The 19,208-nt window shown below is 45.7% G+C and overlaps 1 long non-coding RNA gene across 4 annotated transcripts in view; it reads left to right on the top strand.

Annotated features, from left to right (window-relative positions):
- LOC116156875 (uncharacterized) overlaps nt 1-19,208 on the top strand; it is a 482,375-nt gene that overhangs the window by 379,676 nt on the left and 83,491 nt on the right. The window contains exon 8 of one of the 4 annotated variants that reach the window (XR_010383826.1): nt 2,654-2,892. The exons of the other annotated variants lie outside the window; for them this stretch is intronic. This is a non-coding gene — a long non-coding RNA (uncharacterized LOC116156875). Of the gene's footprint in view, nt 1-2,653; nt 2,893-19,208 lie in introns of those variants that run through there. 4 annotated transcript variants of the gene reach the window in all.

Here is a 19,208-nt window from a genome sequence, read left to right as displayed (position 1 = left end):
GCCCAGAGTGCACGAGTGTGTGAGGCAGCGCTTGCTCTGTGAGGGAAGGATGCTAGACCAGGATACGGAAGAGCCAAGCTTGCCATCTCCTGGCAGTGGAGACCTGGGGCAGATCTGCCTTCCCAGAGGCACAGCCTTTTCGGGCGTTGAGACTCCCACCCTCTGCTCTCCGGCAGCGCCGCAGGCCGACCTCTGTGCAGGCCTTTCTCCCTGTCCAGGATGATCCTTCCTGTTCTCCTAACTGTCCTCGCCACCCTTCCGCCTTGCCCTGTTCCACTCCATCCTCCACGCGGCCTCTGAAGTGATCTCCCAGCGTAAAGAGCAATGGGGCCACGCTCTGGCACACAGCGGCCAGCAGCCCCTCTGCCTCAGGCTGATGCCCAAGCATTCAAGGTCTCCCCGCCGGCAGGCCCCTGCTGACAGTTCCAGGGTCGGCGTCTCTGTCCACTCTTCCGCACGCGCCCTAAGGTTCTGGCACGTTACTCCCAGAAGGCTCCACACTTTCTCAGATGTGGGCGTACTTTTGTATGCGCTGTTCCTTCTGCACGTGCTCTTCCAAAACTCATCTCGAGCAATTGCTGTGTCTGGAGGACGGCTCAGGAAGGCCTCGTGGAGCAAATCCCTTCCTTCTGTACGCAGTCCTGTGACAGCCCCCTATTGCCTGCAACACTCCATTTGGGGAGACAGGTGAAAACAGAACCCATGAGAACCAGGTTGTGGTCATCGCTGCAGCCCAGAGCTGTCAGTTACTAGTAGTTCCCAGGAGATGACTGATTTTGTGAATGAATCAGTACGACAGGGATAAGGATCCTGTTTTTACTCACAGGGCTATTGGAAGGATCCCCAAAATGCAAAAGTATTTTATCAAAGGAAAAGGCTGTACACATTTGAGGGTTTGTCATGATGATGATCTGATTCTAGAAGAGAAAATAGAGACAAGTGCTAAAATAGAATTTCTCTCTCCCTCCCCTCTGCCCTCCCCGCTCCCCTTCCTTCTTTCTTTCTTGAGTGTTTGGCATTGCCCAAAGCCTAGAGAAATACCAAAGAACAAGGCAGACAAGATTCCCCTCCCCCATGAAGCATGTTTTCTGTTAAAGAAACAAATACAGCAAACTAACAACATGATGATTTTGATCAATGAGTGACTGAGAGAAAGCAGAAGCAGGGGCCGCAGGGTGCCTTAAAAAGAGAAGGTCTTCAGAAACTTGACCATGGCTCTGTCCCCCATCAGCGAGGGCCACTTCCAGCTGTGCGATGTGGAGGGGCTGCTTGGCCCTTTTCCGTGTCCTTCCCTGCCAGTGTGAGATGGTGATGTCCGTCTGTACGGAGTGCTGTGAGGACCAGATGATAGGCCTGGCTTATGGCTTCCTGATCTCCTGGACAAAGGATTTAGGAAGCTCCCCCACCCCCACCCCCACTCATGAAGGGCGCTCCTGTGATGTCCTGAGGGAAGGGATGAGCACCGAGGCCTCGGGTGCAAAGGAGCAGCGTCTTCTCTCCCATTGAGGGACCCACCCACACCAGGAAAACCATTTTTCTTTGAAGCGCCCTGCATGGATTTCTAGAACTTTCCCGGGCTCTATATCAGGGCTTGCTCTGATCAACTGTGTTTTGGCTCCATGGCCGACCGGGGACTAGTCACTTTCCCTTTCTGGGCCTGGTTCTCCATCTGGGAAAAGAGGGCATTAAACTAGAAAATCCCCCTCCGGTATCTTCCAGCGCAGGCACGCTCTGATTTTGGTTCGAGAACACTTTTACTTCGGGAATGCTTTGCCTCTACACATAACGCGCTCTGATTAGTTCACTGATCTCTGTTACAAGGCTGGGAGCAGACATGTCCTCCCTGGTGGGCCAGGCTAACGTGCAGGGTCAGGAGCCATGCTCCTTTCATCCACACAACTGTCATTGAGCGTCAGCTTGTGACAGACCCCAGGACACATCACCCTCTCCATCAGTGTCTGAAACCTGACTTTGCTGAGGCACAGGAGCTGGTAAATAAAACAGAGCCGGCCCCTGTCCTCACTGGGCTGCTATTCCATCTGGGGAGACAGCCAGAAATGCTACCAAGTAAGCAGAGAAATAAAGAAAATCCCAGTAAATGGTGACAAGTGCTATGAAGGTAACCAGCAAGGGGCAGAGACAAGGAAGAAGGATGGGAGAAGCCACCGTATGTGCGAGGGACAGAGAGAGTCTGTCTGAGAGGTAACTTGTAGATAAACAGTACAGATATTGCACCATTGAAATGATAATATGGTGCTGAAAATATTCTGGGAGCAGAGGGGAGAAAATGAGGAACTCTCTGCCTGGGAAACTTAAGACAGTTGATGTGACTTGCCCAAGGTCATGAGGTGGGTCGCAGGCAAGCCCAGGCTGGAATCTGGGACCAGAAACGTTTCTTTTGCTGAAAGCCTTTATCTTGCTCTTTTTATTCTTCTGTCTTGGTTCACTTCCTCTTGATTAGATTGCCTGGCGGGGGCAGTGTTGTCTTCAAAGAGTCAGTCTTTATGTCTCAGAAGAAGAGTCAAAGGTCATCTAAAAGAAAACGCGTGTCATGCTAAAAGCGTCTTAAAAGAGACAATGAAAAATTTAAATTCTAATATGTGTTTAAGCTCCAAGCCCTTCTCGCTCTTCACTGGGCTCATCTATTCCACAGGCTTGTAATAACCCTGAGGGACCAGATGGAAAGCACTTTATAGACTGTAAAGCACCGCACACATGCAAGGAATTGTCAGATACCCGACAGACGCTCGGAGCCGTGAAGACGTATTCTTTTACCTTTGGAAAATCGTTACTCCCATCCCCTCTTTTCTCTGAGAATTAGAGACAAAAGTGGTTTGGTTCTGAAGTGGCGAGAGCTCCTACAAAATGCTCTCTGCTCATCCTTTCTTTCATCTTTTCTGGGGACAGTCAGCTGCCAAAAATGTGTCACTTCAAGTAGTCCTCCACATCTTATTTGGATAAAACTTAAATTATTACCATACCAGTCTGTGCATACTTTTTTCCCCTTCTCTCTTCCAAGAACGGCCGTAACCAAGCTTGACAAACTACTGATTTCTACCAAAGTGCTTTCAACACCTTTTAGGCATCAGAGACCAAAGGGATGAGATGAACTGAAAGCAATGAGGAAACTCAGAAGTTACTCATCACTCCAGACCCACAGCTTCCTCCAAGCAGTCTTCTTGGATTTGCTAGCAGCAAATGAGGATTTACTCAATGCCAGCTCCCTGTTTATGGGAATCATGTAGCTCCTGTGTTGGTTTGTTTGTTTGTTTGTTGGCTTTTGTCTCCTGAATCAGTGACAAGGCTCTATTCTGGACATTGGGGGTTATGATGATGAGTCCTGTGACCCAAAATACTTTCAAAGCATAGAAGATGTAAACAAGTAAATAAAAATAATGGCATATTGCAGAAAGTGATGTGAAATGAAATGTTGTAGTTGCACAGAGGAAATAAGGAGAGAGCACTTCCTGCTAGAGGAAGAGGAAAGAGCCATCTGTAATTTTGGATTCTGGCTTTTGTGAGGGGTTGTAATTGAACTGGTCCTTTGAAAATGGTATGGGGCTTGTAGGCTGAGCTAGGGTAGGCAGATGCAGCTAGGGAAGGTTACATCATCAAAAAGAGACTGCGAGTACATTTCAGGGCAAGAGGAAGCAGGAACTAAGGGATAAAAAGAATCTTTTGGGGAGAAAAATAACCCAGTTTGCCTGCCACTGTGAATGATGCTTGACAAGAGAATCTAAGTGGTTGTTTTTAAGGGAGAGAGCATTTGGACTTGGCGAGAGCCTGAGTTCAAATTTAGGTCCACGTTACCCCATTGACAACTGTAACCTTGGACACATCTCATCACCCCTGAGTTTAGTGTCTTTCGTTCATTATGAGAATAATAATGCTGTCATTTGAATGGCAAACATTTTTAGGCCCTGTTTTCTAGGAAGGTGCTTGGAAGGGTACTTGGACCAAAACAGCTGCTCAAAATAGCCTTGTTTGGCTCTCCCAGCAAAGGCCTAGGAGCTGTTAAGGATGGGAACACAAACCCAGCTGGTCCTAGCCGACCCTGGTATCACAATTTGGGCAGCATGCTGAATATTTTTAACTGTGTGTTTTTGGCCACTTATCTGCAATTTTTGGAGCCTCCATTTCCTTGTCTAGATTTGGGGATTATTGATCAAGAAGGAATCTTCTCTATTCTTCCCACATTCCCACCTTGATCCACAGAGGAGAGACTGTCCCTTCTGCTCCTCTCTCAGTGCCGAGTGGACACTGACACTCTCTTTCCACTCTTACATATTTCTCTCTGAAAAGGAGTGTCTAATGTGCTCGGTACCAATGCAGGGCAGACTCTAATCATGTGTTAACAATCCACATTCTCTGTTGCGTGTTCCGGCTTCTCCCTCTATGACTGGGCACAGCACAGAGGGAGTGCAGGTCCAGGCACTTTCAGGTGGAAACCTAAGCCGTGCTCTCTGACACTTAACCCCTGACTGTAATTTTGAGTTACAGGCCACAGATTTTTGTACCTTCTCCCTGTGAGATGTGGAGTCGGTTTCTCTGCCCCTGTGATCTGGATTGGCCTTTTGACTTGCTTTGGCCAAGCAAAGCTACAGAAGTGATTATTTGAGGGCTGAGCCTTAAGAGATGTTACCTGCTCCCCTTGGCTCTCTTGAAGAACCTACGACCTTCATGCATGGCCCAGGCTGACTTTGTGAATGCAGGGAGACCAGTGGAGAGAGGACCCAGTCATCTGAGCCAGCCTAGCCCAGGTCGTCAGAGACTGGCCATCCTCTAGTTGGCCGGTCAGTTGATGACTATGTATCAGTGAGCTCAACCAGGATCAGCTGAGCCCAGATCAGATCGGCAGGACTGCCCAGCTGGCCTGTAGATTTGCGAGCAATAACAAATGGTTATTGTTGGAAGCCCCTAAGTTTTGGGGTCATTTGTTATGTGGCAAAAGCTACTGGATACATGTGGTGATTACACAGATTTTCAAAAATTAAGCTTGTTTACAATTTGGCTGGTAGTCTTTGCACCCCAGAAGGAAGAGACTCTTCAGTATCCTGAACCACTAGTGGAATGATAGCTTCCTCATAAGGTTGACAGTAGTCTTAAGAGGCCACCAGGTATGGCCACACCAGTAATGAATAGCAGCATTCTAGAAGAACCAGGAACATCCTGGCATATATAATCCTGGCATATGAAACTAATGATGGCCCCTGGATTTGGGCAAAGCCATGGCCCTTAGAACTAAGTAAGATAATGTGCGTAAGATATCTAGCATATAGCTGATGCAAAATAAGTAACCATTTTATAATTATTTCTTGGTATTGAAATGTTTTATGATGTTGAATTTTGTGATGATTAAGACTTAATTATCAAATAAGCTTCCATTTTCTCATCAGAGAAGTATCCAGGGAGTGGTGATAGTAGAGGTGGTAGACTAAATGATTTTCAAGGTTCTTTCCAGCCTGGCTACTCTATGATTCATGGGCTTACACAAAGCTTCTCATAAAAAGAAGCCAAAACACATGCCCGAGTGAGCTCCTATGGTGAAACTGGCAACATGGCCCCGGCAGTGCAGGGTGGCAGGCCATCCGTCAGACGACTGCGTCGGCAGCCCTAGAGGCAGCCTATAAACCTGCCCAAGCTGCCCTTCACTCTGCCCCAATCAAAGAGGAGTCATTGTCAAGGCCTTTGTGCCAAGAAGTTCCTGTGTGGCAGGAGAGAGGCTGTGTCATGTTCTGAGCAGGACAGGCCTGAGGGACCTAAATGGTTAACGCATCATAGTAGCTACAAAATAAATCCTGTGGTTTGAGATCAAAACCCAGCAGCGTAGGAAACTGAAGGATTGATGAGATGTCTTTTTTTTTCTCACCTCTCACCTTCCCTGTGTCTCACCCAGCAACTAACCAGACTCAGAGCTCCCAGGGATAGTTCTAGAGCAGAATTTTACTCACTACAAATGGAGCTTTGGAAGAGGCACTGAGGCTGGGAGAGGCTGAGTTCCAGTCCTGAATTCTCTACTCACCAGCCGTGTCACCGTGAACCCTGATGCCTGGTCACAAAGTCACCTAACACCTGCCTAGTTAATGCTCCACTGCAGCCAGGGTTGAGAACCACTGATGTAACCAAGTTAGGCTTTTGTCTGTCAAACGGGGACAGTGAGACCTACTTTGCTGTGTCGTGCAATCTTGCAGAGTTAGATAATAGATGGGAAAGGGCAGTGATGGCCATTTGGCACCGTTACTTGTCTGGAAGGAGCCTCTGCCTGGGATCTTAGCCAGGTACACGGAGATCTTAAGGACCCAGCTGTGCCCATTCTTTAATCAGCCCCCTTCAACATCAGGGCTCTGTCTTGGCTCTGCCGGGTTTGGGTCTGGGTGGGCAGAACCAAGGAAGCCCTGAGAAACAGTGTGGGATGCATTCATGACGTCCTGGTCAGAGGAAATAGAACATCCCACCCTTCCCCCTGTGAACTTGTTACTACTTTTGCTCCCACATTCCTTGTCTGAGTGGCAACCAGGTGGCCCCTACAAGTAATTAATATTGTATTACCAATGAATGAATGAATGAATGAACAATTTCGCCCTATTTACCCAGCCCAGGTTAGGACCTAGGTGGGGATAGGAACGGGTAGGGAAGGGAACTGGATGGGTGGGCACACCGCTACATCCTATTTCCATTCATTCGTGATATATTTGGGCCTGCCAGCCTGCCTTCACTCAACACACATTCCCACATGGCTGACTCTTTGCTGGGTGTCCAGGATATAGAGGTTACTGAGATCCCATCCTTGCCTTCGAGTTGTTCACAGCACAAGGGAGGCAAGTCCACAGTCAGTAGTGCTGTTAAGGGTTCAGTGAGCAGGACCTGTGTTCGTGGTAAGGTTGCCAGGGAAGCGTGATGTTGGTGCAGGTGGGAAAACCCGGGGAAACATTCCTGGTAGAACTGGATCTGTGTCACTAATAAGATCCTACTTGGTGTCTTTTCAGTTTCTTACCTGGCACACATGTTAACCCTATTTCCAGTCTCGTTTTCCCCACAATATTCTCTAGTGGTGCCACCCCTCTGCTCAGACATTTTTTAGTGGCTTCCCCATTACTACTTGCAGAATAAAAGCCAGACTCCTTAGGGAAGTACTGGTATCCCTCCCTGGCCGGAGCCAGCCTCCTTTCCAGCCTCGCCTCCCTCGCCCTCCCCCTTGTCGGGACTTAGGCTCAGCCCCCCTGGCACTGTTTGACACAGCCCTGGCGCTCCAGGTTCTTTCACACGTGAACGCCCTGGCACAAGCCTGAAATGCTTTTCTTTTCACCACACCCTCAACCTCCTCATTTTCTTGCCAGATCGAACTGTCTGCTCTCCACCCGATAGTCTCTTTCATGTCTGTGCCCAAATTGCTTCCTCTGTTGCAATAACCTTCTTCCTGTCTTTTGTCAGTCTGAAAAAGCACCTTCTCTCTTTCAAAATAAATTCAAATACCGTCTCCAGGTGAGCCTTCATGTTCCCCGATAATGCTGGCTTCCTCCTCTGGGCTCCATTCACACTTTGAGAGTCTCTCGCTTAGAGCACCAGTGTATATAATAAGAACTACAGAAGCAACGCATCTTTGCCACCTTGGGAGAGCCAGGTATTAGAAATTGGTTATTTTACTTCTCTGTTTAGGCCCCTATTAAGGGAAAGGGAACGTGCCAGCCAGTGGCTGGTAACTTAACTGGATTTATCTTCTCACTGAGCTCGCGATTCCCTGGATTTGGTGTCTAGCTCTTTCTTGGAATCAGATTTCCTTTCCCGGCTAAGTCAGTAAAACAAAATCTCTTGCAATTAGTTGCCTGACATTGCAATGTTTTGTGCAATTTATAGGTTCAAGGGCTTGCAGACCAAGGGATTAAATACACATGAGGCTGACCTGCAGCATTTGGAGAGAAGAGCCAACCCACAGTCAAGCCTTGGACTTGATGATTTTTAGGACAGAAAACTGGCTTTGAGTCTTACTATTCAGCCCCACTCCCAGGACACAGTTTTCTGATCCAACCCCCCCCCCCCCCACCACTTACTTTATAACCAACAACATCAAAATGTGGGGAATTTTTAACTTTGCCATCTTGAACTAGAATGGACTGGAAAGAGCCCTGGTTTCCAGTTCTCCACAAATCACTGTGAGTTCCCGCTCTTAGCCTTGTCTTCCCGACTGCAAAATAAGGAAGTTACATAAGAAATCGCCAAGGTCTCTTCCTAGCTTGAATATTTTCATTCATTTCTTTGATCTGTGTGTCATCCCCCACTGCCGTCAATGTACGATCCTTTTTTATTTTCTAAACACCTTCCACGGGCCTTGTGTCTTGTCTATCATGCACCGGTTAGCGTCACGCAGACTTGTTGATTCCCTACAATGAACTCCAGGCTCTTTATTTTGACATTCAAGTTCCTCTACAGAGGAACTAAATCTGCCCCCAGGAACACTTCTGAGTATGACTTCTCTCAATCCCAGAACCAACAGACTGTTCGCTGTTCCCCCTGAATTCCATGCCCGTTTGGCTCATTCACGTTTTGACACATACTCTTCTTTGCCTTCGGTGCCTTTTATGATGTCAGCATTAGGCAAGATCCTACACATGCTGTCCCCAGACACTGAACCATAGGAGCCTTTGTTTGGTGTTTTGTAGGATTCTGCATCAAGTTATCTGTTCTGCTCACCCTGTTCCTGCGATGATCTCTGATTTGGATGTTTGGATTCTGCTCATGTTCCTATAATTAGACTTAGCTCTTGTTCCTGGTACCATGTTTTAGGAACTTTTATGAGAATCCAGTGAAATGTGATCCTGGACGTCCTTGCTTGTTCCCTTCCCCAGCAGTAACCTTAACCCCTCCTCGCCCCCTTCCATTCAACTGATCTTCCTCCAAATAACCGAGGGGCTTAATTAAAGCTGACTCTTGGTCTGCGTGGGCTCCCTTTTCTTACTGCTGCACTTTCAGAGGTGTTTCCCTCCTGCTCTGACTTTCTCCTGTTGCCACCTACTGCACCCACCCTCTCTCACCTGCCCTTTCCTTTCCGCTCTGGGAACGGCTGACCCTAGAAAGCACACGTCTGACCGCTGTCACCACACCTGGCTGAAGCCAGTAACCGTCTCACCTCATGACATGCAGTAATCAAGGGAATTCTGGCTTCTTGAGGCTTTAGGAAGCCATGTCCTAGAATAGCAGTCATACTAAGGGCCAGTGACTTCCACTTTAGAGTTCCTAATGTTTCTGGAGCCATCTCCTTTTTGAGTTTCATAACAACATTATATCCTTGGTCAGAAAGATAGCTCTTTCATAGCATGTATGTTATTTATAAATAAGGCTTGTCTCGGGTGTATATGACTCCAAATACAGTGCTGCGTGTTTATTTCTGTATTACCTTGGGTAAGTTACTGAATCTCCCCGGCCACCCGTGTCCTTATCTGTAAAATGATGGTCTTACCTCTATCACCAGGACATTGTGGGGGAGTAAATGGGGTCAGTTACATATGAGCTCTCGTGCGGGGGCTGCACAGTCAGTGCTTCCCACCAGTGGCTCCTTCCCATTCTTTCAATAACAGAAGCGTTTCCTGGATCTGACACATAAATTTCACTCTGGAAAAGGGCTTCTTAAGTTTGAGGACTGCCTGTTGGTTAGCAGGAGCCAGACCAAAGTGGGTCCTTGAACGTCCTTCAGAGGGCAGTTCACCTCTTTGCAAAGCCACCTTCTTGTTGCCCGTGACTCTAACAGTCGCAGGTCTGTCTTACTGTGTTTGCATAGCCATCCAGTTTCAACATGTTCTCACTGAAACTTTTAACCACAGGGATCTTGAGAGACCTCTGCCTGAACTTCTGTGGGTACAGAAGCTGATGGAGCTCAGAGAGGGTTTGTTTAGGAAGGTCTCGTAATGGGCTTGTCTGTGCTAGGAGGATTTCAAAGTGATTTGTATGCTATCTCATTTAACGTCTAAGGGGCTGGTGTGTGTGTGTGTGTGTGTGTGTGTGTGTGTGCAGTGCTGTGACTGCAGCTGCTACTGTTACTATTATTATAGTTACTACTACTGTTACTATTATTTAATCTAAAGATAGTTGAGACATGTCATAACAAAGTGGTTAAAGTCACGGTGATGGAAGCCAGGCTACCTGCTTCAGAACCAAGCTGTTTTCTCATTATATAATTAGAATGAAAGTATTAATAGTACCCATTTCATGGTGTGGTTCTGAGAATTAAATGTGTTAATATGCATGGAAAGCTCAGAGAAGTATTTGATCAGAGTAAGTACAGCAGGGGGGCGGGGGGTGGACTGGGTATAGCTCAGTGGTAGAGCGCCTGCCTAGCATGCATGATGTCCTGGGTTCAATCCCCAGTCCCTCTATTAAAAAAATAAATAAACCTAATTGCCTGCCCCCTCCAACAAAACAAAACAAAACAAGTAAGAATAAGTACAGCGTAAGTTGTAGCTACTGATATTATGTTAATAGTACCATTACTATTATGGCTGTGTGTGCAGTCAGGACATAGCTTCAATTTCAGGCCAAGGAATTCAGCCTTCAGCTGAACCTGAGAATACACGAGTCCTTGAGATGCCCAGTACGATGTGCTTTTTATGATGTGTATCTCATCATAGCCTGGTGTGGAATTTTCTTCTGCAGGCTGATTTTCTCAGGCACAGAACCATGCCCAAGTGGCAGGGAAAAAAAGTGCTAAGGGTCCACGTGTCTCAAGTTTGGGAATATTAACATGGGGTAGGGCCGGTGGCATGTCAGTGCTGTATAGAGAGAGCTACAGGATAAAGAAAGTATGTTTGCGTGGAATTTTACTAGAGAAATGTAAATAACTTAAATTTTAAGTGACATTAAAACATCTGTGAGGATTGGGGTATAGCTCAGTGGTAGAGCATTAGCTTAGCATGGGTGAGGTCCTGGGTTTAATCCCCAGTACCTCCATTAAAAAAAAACTCTAGAAATATGGGCCTGAAAGTCATGTTGGCATAATTCTTAGATAAGCCCTTAGTCCTCAAAGACTCTTAAAGAGGTGGCTTTGGGCTCTCCCTCTAGGACCACAAGGGGCACCTGATCACTTTCCTTGTGAGCCCTTGGGGGTGATGTCTGGGAAGTACTGTCTAGCTGCACACTCTGAGGAAATGATTTGAGAGGACAGTAGGGTGTGAGCAGGAGTCCTGCAGGCAACAGTTGTGGGGCACACGTTTCTGGGGAGAAGAACAGCGTGATCCGAGTGGAATTGTTTTTTGAAGATCATGGTAGCAGCATGTAGCCGTGAACAGGAAGTGGAAGAGCCTGGAGGCAGGGGGACTGGTTCAGAGGCTTCTGCAGTCATCCAGGAAGGCGAAGAAGGTGTCGGCTGATGGTCAGTGCTCCTCACGAGGCCATAGCCTCAGGCTGGGGAGACAAGTTAATGCAGCAGGGGGCAGGACCAGGGGCACTTGGGCCACTCCTTCATGGAACTCACCTGTGCCTTCAGGACCAGTGTGAGCCCGGTCTCATCTGTACCACTTCCATCTGATGATGGAAGTGTGGCTGTGCACGCCCAACTCTGCGGCTTGGTGCGTCAGACATCAGGTTCACGATAGGCAGCTTAGGTCACGGTAACTCGGTGGCCCGTAGCTAAGCGTTGGGCCTCTACTGAGGCAGTAACAAGCCTGGGAAGTGCTGCAGGGATGGAGAGAAGGCAGACACTGAGAGCAATGTGAACGGAGGCAGAAAGACACATCAATGTAGAAGGAAGCCAGTATGCCACTGGTCTGAGACCGGATGCCAGGAGGGATGGGGGAAACTGCACAGGAGGTTACAAGGCATGATTTGTATTTTTTTCATATTTAAATGGAAATACACTGCATGTGGAATGGGTATTAAAGATAGTATTTTAGATACCATATGATATCACTCATATGTGGAATCTAAAAACAAGAGAGCGAGAAAAGAAGACACTAATAAATTTATCTACAATACAGAAACAGACTCACATCAGTAATCCACCTTACAGTTACTGGGGGGAAAGGGGATGGGAAGGGATAAATCGAGAGTTCAAGATTTTCAAATATTAACTACTGTGTATAAAATATATAAACAACAGAAACAAGTTTCTTCTGTACAGCACAGGGAACTATATTCAGTATTTTGTAGTAACCTATAGTGAAAAAGAATATGAAAAGGAATATATGTATGTATATGTATGACTGAAGCATTATGCTGTACACCAGAAATTGACACAACATTGTAAACTGACTATACTTCAATTAAAAATATAGATTTTAGGAGTTTGGGGAGGGGAACAAGAGTGATGAGCTGGATGCACTGAAGAGGTAGGGATAAGAGAAGCTTCTAAAAGAGATGGCACCTGGCTGGACCCTCGAAGACTTGGTTGGACTTCGGGGGAATGGTAAACATTCCAGAGGATGAAAAGGCATCGAGCCCTAAGTCCTTAAAATAATGTAACTTGGCTCCTTTGATTCACAGGAGAGGAATTCACCCAAGGCCATTGGCCAAGTGAGAGAGCTCAAAGGTCAAGGATAGTACTTTTTTTTTGCAGCGTTTCTCATTTTTTGAGCTTAAGTGAAGCTGAACCCTGCAGGGCAATGAGCACATGTTATGTATCTCCAAAGCCAGGAGGCTTCATGGCCAGGAAGCTGTGCTGGTTGGATAGTAATACAAATGACTAATGTACCCTCTGAGGTCTCATGTGGTTTGAGACCTGGCACACTGGGCCAGGCAGCAGACAAACAGGCAGGGGCTCCAAGTAAGGGTGATTAAACCAGAATCAGCCCAGTGTGATGAAGAGAATGTTGTTCTGGAAATTATGAAAGGGTTTCTCACTCTCGTGGCTCTAAACAAGCCATGTTCCTTCTCTGGGTTTCAGTTTTCCACATTTATGTCTCAATATAATATACTACGGGGCCAGGAATTACCAGCAAGTGTATGCCTTGCTGGCCGGGGCTGCCTCCCGTGACAGATCCTAACTCCAACCACATATGGACCCAGACTTAGGGACAAGTCATTTTGCACTTGTTCCTACTCATCCTTTACGATCCAGTTAGCTGTCGTCTTCACTGGGGGGCTCTAACTCCCCCACGCAGAGGTGGTCACTGCTTCCACGGCGCTTGGAGTATGTAATTGTCACAATGGGGACCTTGGAAAGGAAATCTCAAAAGGGCCATGTCCTCTCTCTGGCCCATGGGCATTTCAAATGAGGTAAGTCTTTGAATAAGGCTTTTCAGAATAGAATGCTCAGCCTCTAACACTGAGCCTGCCTGGAAAAAAAGGGGGGATAAATGAGACCCTGACCCCTTAGGTATGCGAAATTGCTCCTATCTTTTACTCGATCTGTGTGAGTGGGTAACCTCTTCATCTGCTTGAGAGTCAGCATATGTTTCTTCCAAAGCTTGGACTGCTAGATACCCCAGAAAACCACCTCCTGATTTACACCTTGGCACTTCCCAGAAAGTCATCTGAAGAGTCAGGGAAAGTGGGGTTTTCTCCCAGGCAGAGGGGCTGGGGGTGAATTTACTTCCTTCTTAATCAGATGATAGCAGAAGAGGCTTGCAGATGGATGGGCAAGGCTGGGCTGCTCTGTGCCTGGCAGACACTCAGCTGGGCTTAGCTGTGTTCATCCTGGTGCCAAAAAGACTCACCCACAGAGCAGGGCTTCAACTCTAGGAGACCCCCAAGAGCAGCCGCCCCCAATCTGCGCTCACCTCTGCTCTGCTGAGACAAGCACTGTGGAACCTACTACCCAGCCATGTGTCCTTCTGCAGATGCTGAAAGGGGTTCTGCTCAGAGCACCTCCTTTGTACAGGGTGAATCAGATGACAGTCACTGAACCCCTACTCAGCCTCACACTGTGTGATCTGTATTTGCTCATTGCATCTTTACCAGCCCAAGAAGCCATGACATGGTTCTGTTTAACACACAGGGAGACCAGAACCAGAAAATCTGTGACACCAGAATTCTTTCATTTCTCTGTGCTTCAAAAACTGAATTCTTTCCTTTCTAGGATACCGTGGAATGGGGGAATATCTATATTTCACCTTCAGAGGAAGACATTAATAATCAAAACACAATAATAAGTATTGCAAGAATCGTTGTACCATTCATCAAGCTATTGCTGGGCATGTGTAAAGCAGTGGTCCTCTACAGGGAGCAATTTTGACCCCCTGGGGGACATTTGATAATGTCTGCAGACACATTTGGGTGCTATGGCATCTAGCAGGTAGAGGCCAAGGATGTTGCTAAACGTCGTATAATGCACAGGGAAGCCCTCATAACAAAGAGTTATCTGGTCCAAAATGCTAGTAGTGTGGGGGTTGGGAAAGCCTAATGTAAATCATTTGAATGGCTTATGTCTTTTTATCCTTATTAAAACCCAGCAAGGTAAGTATAATTATTGCCCTTTAAGACACAAAGAGTGAGAAGCACAGATTGGTTAGGTAACTTATCCCACGATGATACAAGGAAGTGATAATGGTAGGAACTTGAATCCAAGGATCTGAGTCCAGGACTCCTGATCAGAGCAGTGTCATTAGCTTATTTGGGGTTCTGTATCATCTTTGTCAGTCCAGGCTGCTATAACGGACTGCGTGGCTTATCAAATATAGAAATTTATTTCTTATAGTCTGGAAGCTGGGAAGTCCAAGTTCAAGATGCCAGCAAATTTGGTGTCTGGTGAGCATCTGCTTCCTGGCTCATCGATGGCCATGTTTTTCTGTGTCCTCACATGGCAGAAGTGGTGAGGGAGCTCTCTGGAGCCTCTTTTATAAGGGCAAAAATCCTGTTCATGAGGGCTCCCCTGTTATGGTCTGAGCACCTCCCAAAGACCCTCACCTCTGAATACCATCACACTGGGATTGAGTTTAACATATGGATTTCACAGGGACACAAACCTGCAGCCTACAGCATTCACAGCTCCTGAGGGAGTGCCTGGTGCTTATGGAAGGGGCTGTCCTGAGAAGGGATGGTCTGTGAGTTGCTCTGTCCACAGAGGAGCTGGTATGGACTAAGTCCTCACTGAGGGCTGGGAAGCTTCCAGAAGCAGCAGATAGTTCTTGAGGTAGAGCAAGTCCTTAAAGTCATAGAAAAGTCTGGCTGAAAGGAATTCTGGGCTATAATCAGACTTATCTAAGGTCCCATATGGCAAGTAGATGGCGGGGTCGGGGCTCCAACCCACCCTCCACGCTCCCCAGTCAGGACTATTCACAGGGTCATGTTATGTTTAAATATGAAAAGCAAAGTGAAAGTGCTTAAAAAGAGGACAGGTGATACAGGAACATGAGGGATAAATACGTCAACATGGGTTTTTTCGGGGGAGGAGAATGCCTTAAATCCTTTCAAATGCACACATCTCCAGAATGTACCTAACATGAAGTGTTCATGGTGAAGACCATAGGGAAGTGTCTTCAGGCAATAAAGCCTTCCACCATACCACCTCCTTGAACCCCACGCAAGTCTCTTCTATGGCTTTGTGCTCGTGGTTGACCATGCACAGTTGTGGTCCTATTTATGTAGCCCCAAAGTATTTGCTATTGATATTCAATAATGCAGATTTTTTTTGTTTTGTTTTATTCTTTGAGTCTTCCCCCTTTTTTTTTTTTTTTTTTTTTGAGTATAGTCAGTGTATAATGTGTCAATTTCTGGTGTACATCATTATGTTTCAGTCATACATGTACATACATATATTCCTTTTCATATTCTTTTTCATTATAGGTTACTACAAAATATTGAATATAGTTCCCTGTGCTATACAGTAGAAACTTATCTATTTTATGTATAGTAGTTAGTATCCACAAATCTCGAACTCCCAATTTGTCCCTTCCCACCCCCTTTACCTCTGGTAACCATAAATTGGTTTTCTATGTCTGTGAGTCTGTTTCTGTTTTGTAAATACACTCTTTGAGTCTTAAGATTCTTAAGTTGACAATTAGTATTTGAGCTGACAACCCCTTCTCACTTTTCAGTTTACATTGCAATTGTCTCAGCCAAAGAGGGTCTCCCTGGTGTTTCTTACATCCCAGTCCCTTACTTTCTATATTTAAAATTCTGATGATTCTTTGCTAATAGGGTTTTGAGAGATCTAGAAGCTATTTAGTGAAGTTCAGACATTTTATGGATATGGTAATTGGGGCTCAGAGGAAAAGGAAATGACTTTGCTATTATAATAATCACCATTATAATAAGCAAGAATTATGGTCATGATTAAGATCTCTGCATGTGTGTATAAAGCTTCCAAGTTTATAAATCATTTTTATTTAACTGATCTTGCTTGAACACCATAGTAACATCATCAGGCAAAGAGGACAGAGAATAGCCTTCTTATATTTCAGGTGAGAAATGGACTTAGATGAAGTGAACGGATCCAAATCACAGAGTTAAGAGACAGTAATCCTAGTCCCTACACCCAAACCTAGGTCTTACGGCAAATTATTGTGTACTCCTATACACACTATGTCTGTATGTCTCTGTGCATAGCGACTTACTGAGCCAAGCTAATCTCCTACCTTTGTTTATTGCTTTGAAGGGCATAGCAAGGCCAAGTTCAGGGAGTCAGATCTGATTAGCAGAAGTGTGACCTTGGACAAATTATTTAAATTTCTGGACTTCAGTATCTCCATCTGAAAAACAGATTTTTGTATAATTACTGATGATCCATTAGAACCTCTTATAGTAAAATGGTGGTTATAACTATTAAAATGGGCTACTCTGACTTTTTGGCTTCAACTGGCCACCAGTGAGACTTCTGTATGCCTCTTGGAGATGTAAGGTATCACTTTAGCCTAGATCTCATTCCTATGACAAATAAAGACCCATTTCCCTCCCTAAATGGGTGATCCCCTAGTCATGGACAAGAAGAAATAAAGCCTAAGTTATGAAGAGTTACGGCAGCTGGAGGCATCCTTCATGATTAAAGGATAAACAAACACATCTTTTGAGCAAAGTAGACTGTTTCTTTCCAACAATAAAAACAACTTTCTGCAGTTATATACAATGGCTGTTTTGAAGCTGGTTTCCCACTGGAGGGTCAGACGGGGGCCGAGACTTCATTATCCTTTCATCTCCAGAATTGACTCCACTTGTAGCTCAGTATGAACCAGCCATGCCCCTGGCCACCAAAAGAGCTGATTCTGTACCAGGCTGCTTTACTGCTGTGCAGCTTGCAGTGTTGTATCTCCCACATACCTGCACATGGTACAGGCTCCGTCCATCTCCTTGTCACCTTGTGCTCCCCAAGCTCCCCCAGCCTGCTCCTTCTGTGTCTCAGTCTTGGTGAATGACACCAGCATCTCTTTTGTCAATCAAAACAGAAATCTGACAGTTATCTGTGGATGGCAGAGATAAGTGAAAACCATGTCCTTTTGAGGCACCTTCCAAGCCCAACCCCTGTTCTAAAATTTTAATCCCACTACCCTCATTCTGATCACTCTCATTTCCCACTTCAACTGTTAAAACAGCCTTCCCTAGTCTGCTTTCAAAAATTTAGTATCACTGGATAGTAATGGTGAGACATACCAGAAATTCTTTCATGAAGGTCTTCATATGCTCCACTAAGGAGTTAATACTTATTTGGTAAGTAACAGGGAACCAAGTGATGGTGTCAGATTTGCGTTTTAGAAAAATCACTCTAGTTTCAAGTCTAGATGGTGAATTAAATGGTAGAGGATGGAGGCCAGGCTAAAGAGATAATTACAATAATCTAGCTGAAAGGTGACCAGAATCTTAAATAGAGTGGTGGCAGTAGAGGTGGAGCAGAGGGGGTTGTTTGAGAAATAGTAACGTGACAGAACTAAAAGGACTGGTATTTAATAGAGTTGGATGGATGAGGGAACTCAGAATCTAGAATGACGACAAGATTTTTTTTTGTCTTGGAAAGGATGGCAACATTTACAATGGAAAAGGAAAAACTCAGTGAAATATCTTTTTTCAAATACCTCAGAAGTTGTCATTAAAATTGATTGATTCAAGCTGTGAATGTCTTCTGAAGGTAAAACAAAAAGGGCTGAGGTTTGGGAGTAGATTTGGTGTGGTACAAATAGAGCTTTCTGAACGGCTGCCGCCAAGTGGGCTCTGATGGGGGGAGTTCATTGGTTCAGAGATCGGTTCAGTCCTTGGTTGTATAGTTCAAGGTGAATCATTGATTAACATGGAGATTCCTTCAAACGTGGTGGTTCTGGGATTCTCTGAGCCCCAGAGGATCAACGTTATGAAGAGGCATGGTGATGCCATCAACATGGCACTGGGCCAGCAATTTGGTGGCCAGTGTTCTGGTCCCAGATCTGTGTCTGCCTAACTTACAGGGTGATATTAAATCGCTTTCTCCCTGGGCTCTAATTTTCTCTACATAAAAGATGAAGAGTTTTATTACATAAATAGTAAGAGTTCATCTATGTAAAAGAGGAAGAGTAAATAATAATGACAATGAAAAGTCAAATAGTAAGCACCCAGTGAATGGTAGCTGCTCTTGCTGCGGCCGAGCACCATGCCCTGTGTTTCATGTGCATTGTGTTCTTTAATCCTTGCAATAGCCCTGTGTTACTCATTCCTCTGATTTACAGATGGGGAGCCTGGGGCTCAGGGAGCTGATCCCCTTTGTCACTCTCACACTTGGTGATTCTGTTGTTTTAAAGTCCAGGAGACTTGGAGCTGAGTCTTGTTTTCACAGCACTCTACAGAGAAGTTCCACAATCTGCAGCTGAGGGCCTGCCTTTCTGTGGTTTGATTACGCCACCTCCCCTGGCTTCTGTAAGAGACCCCAAGATCCTGCTTCTTGTATTTCAACTCAGAGAATCATAACAATACACTTGTTGTCAAGGAACTTAAAGCCAGGTGGGGGCTCTGATTCTATATATAATTTGTGCACTAATGGGCACAAATGATGTATCTGCCTCTTCCTTGAGGTCAGGTACAAGGTCTCGTTCACTTTTATTTACTCAGTGCCTCACCTAGAAGCCTAGGGTTGGGCACCTTTCAGGCTCTCTGCTATGTTTATGGAGTGAAATGCTTATGAAATACTTCATAATGATTGTGGAAAATGTATTCGTAATATTCATTACAGTATAGGTACATTTCACATCTACAATGGGCACAGAACTGAGCTTAGGAAATGGAAAAAGGACAGATACCTGGAAGAAAAAAATTAATTTAGGATACTTTGTATCTGCGATAGCCACTAGCATCCAACTGGCTCCTTCCAACAGGCATCTGGATACACC

Source organism: Camelus dromedarius, chromosome 14, assembly GCF_036321535.1.
Source record: "Camelus dromedarius isolate mCamDro1 chromosome 14, mCamDro1.pat, whole genome shotgun sequence".
NCBI lineage: Eukaryota > Metazoa > Chordata > Mammalia > Artiodactyla > Camelidae > Camelus > Camelus dromedarius.
This window is presented reverse-complemented; position numbering and strand designations above follow the sequence as displayed.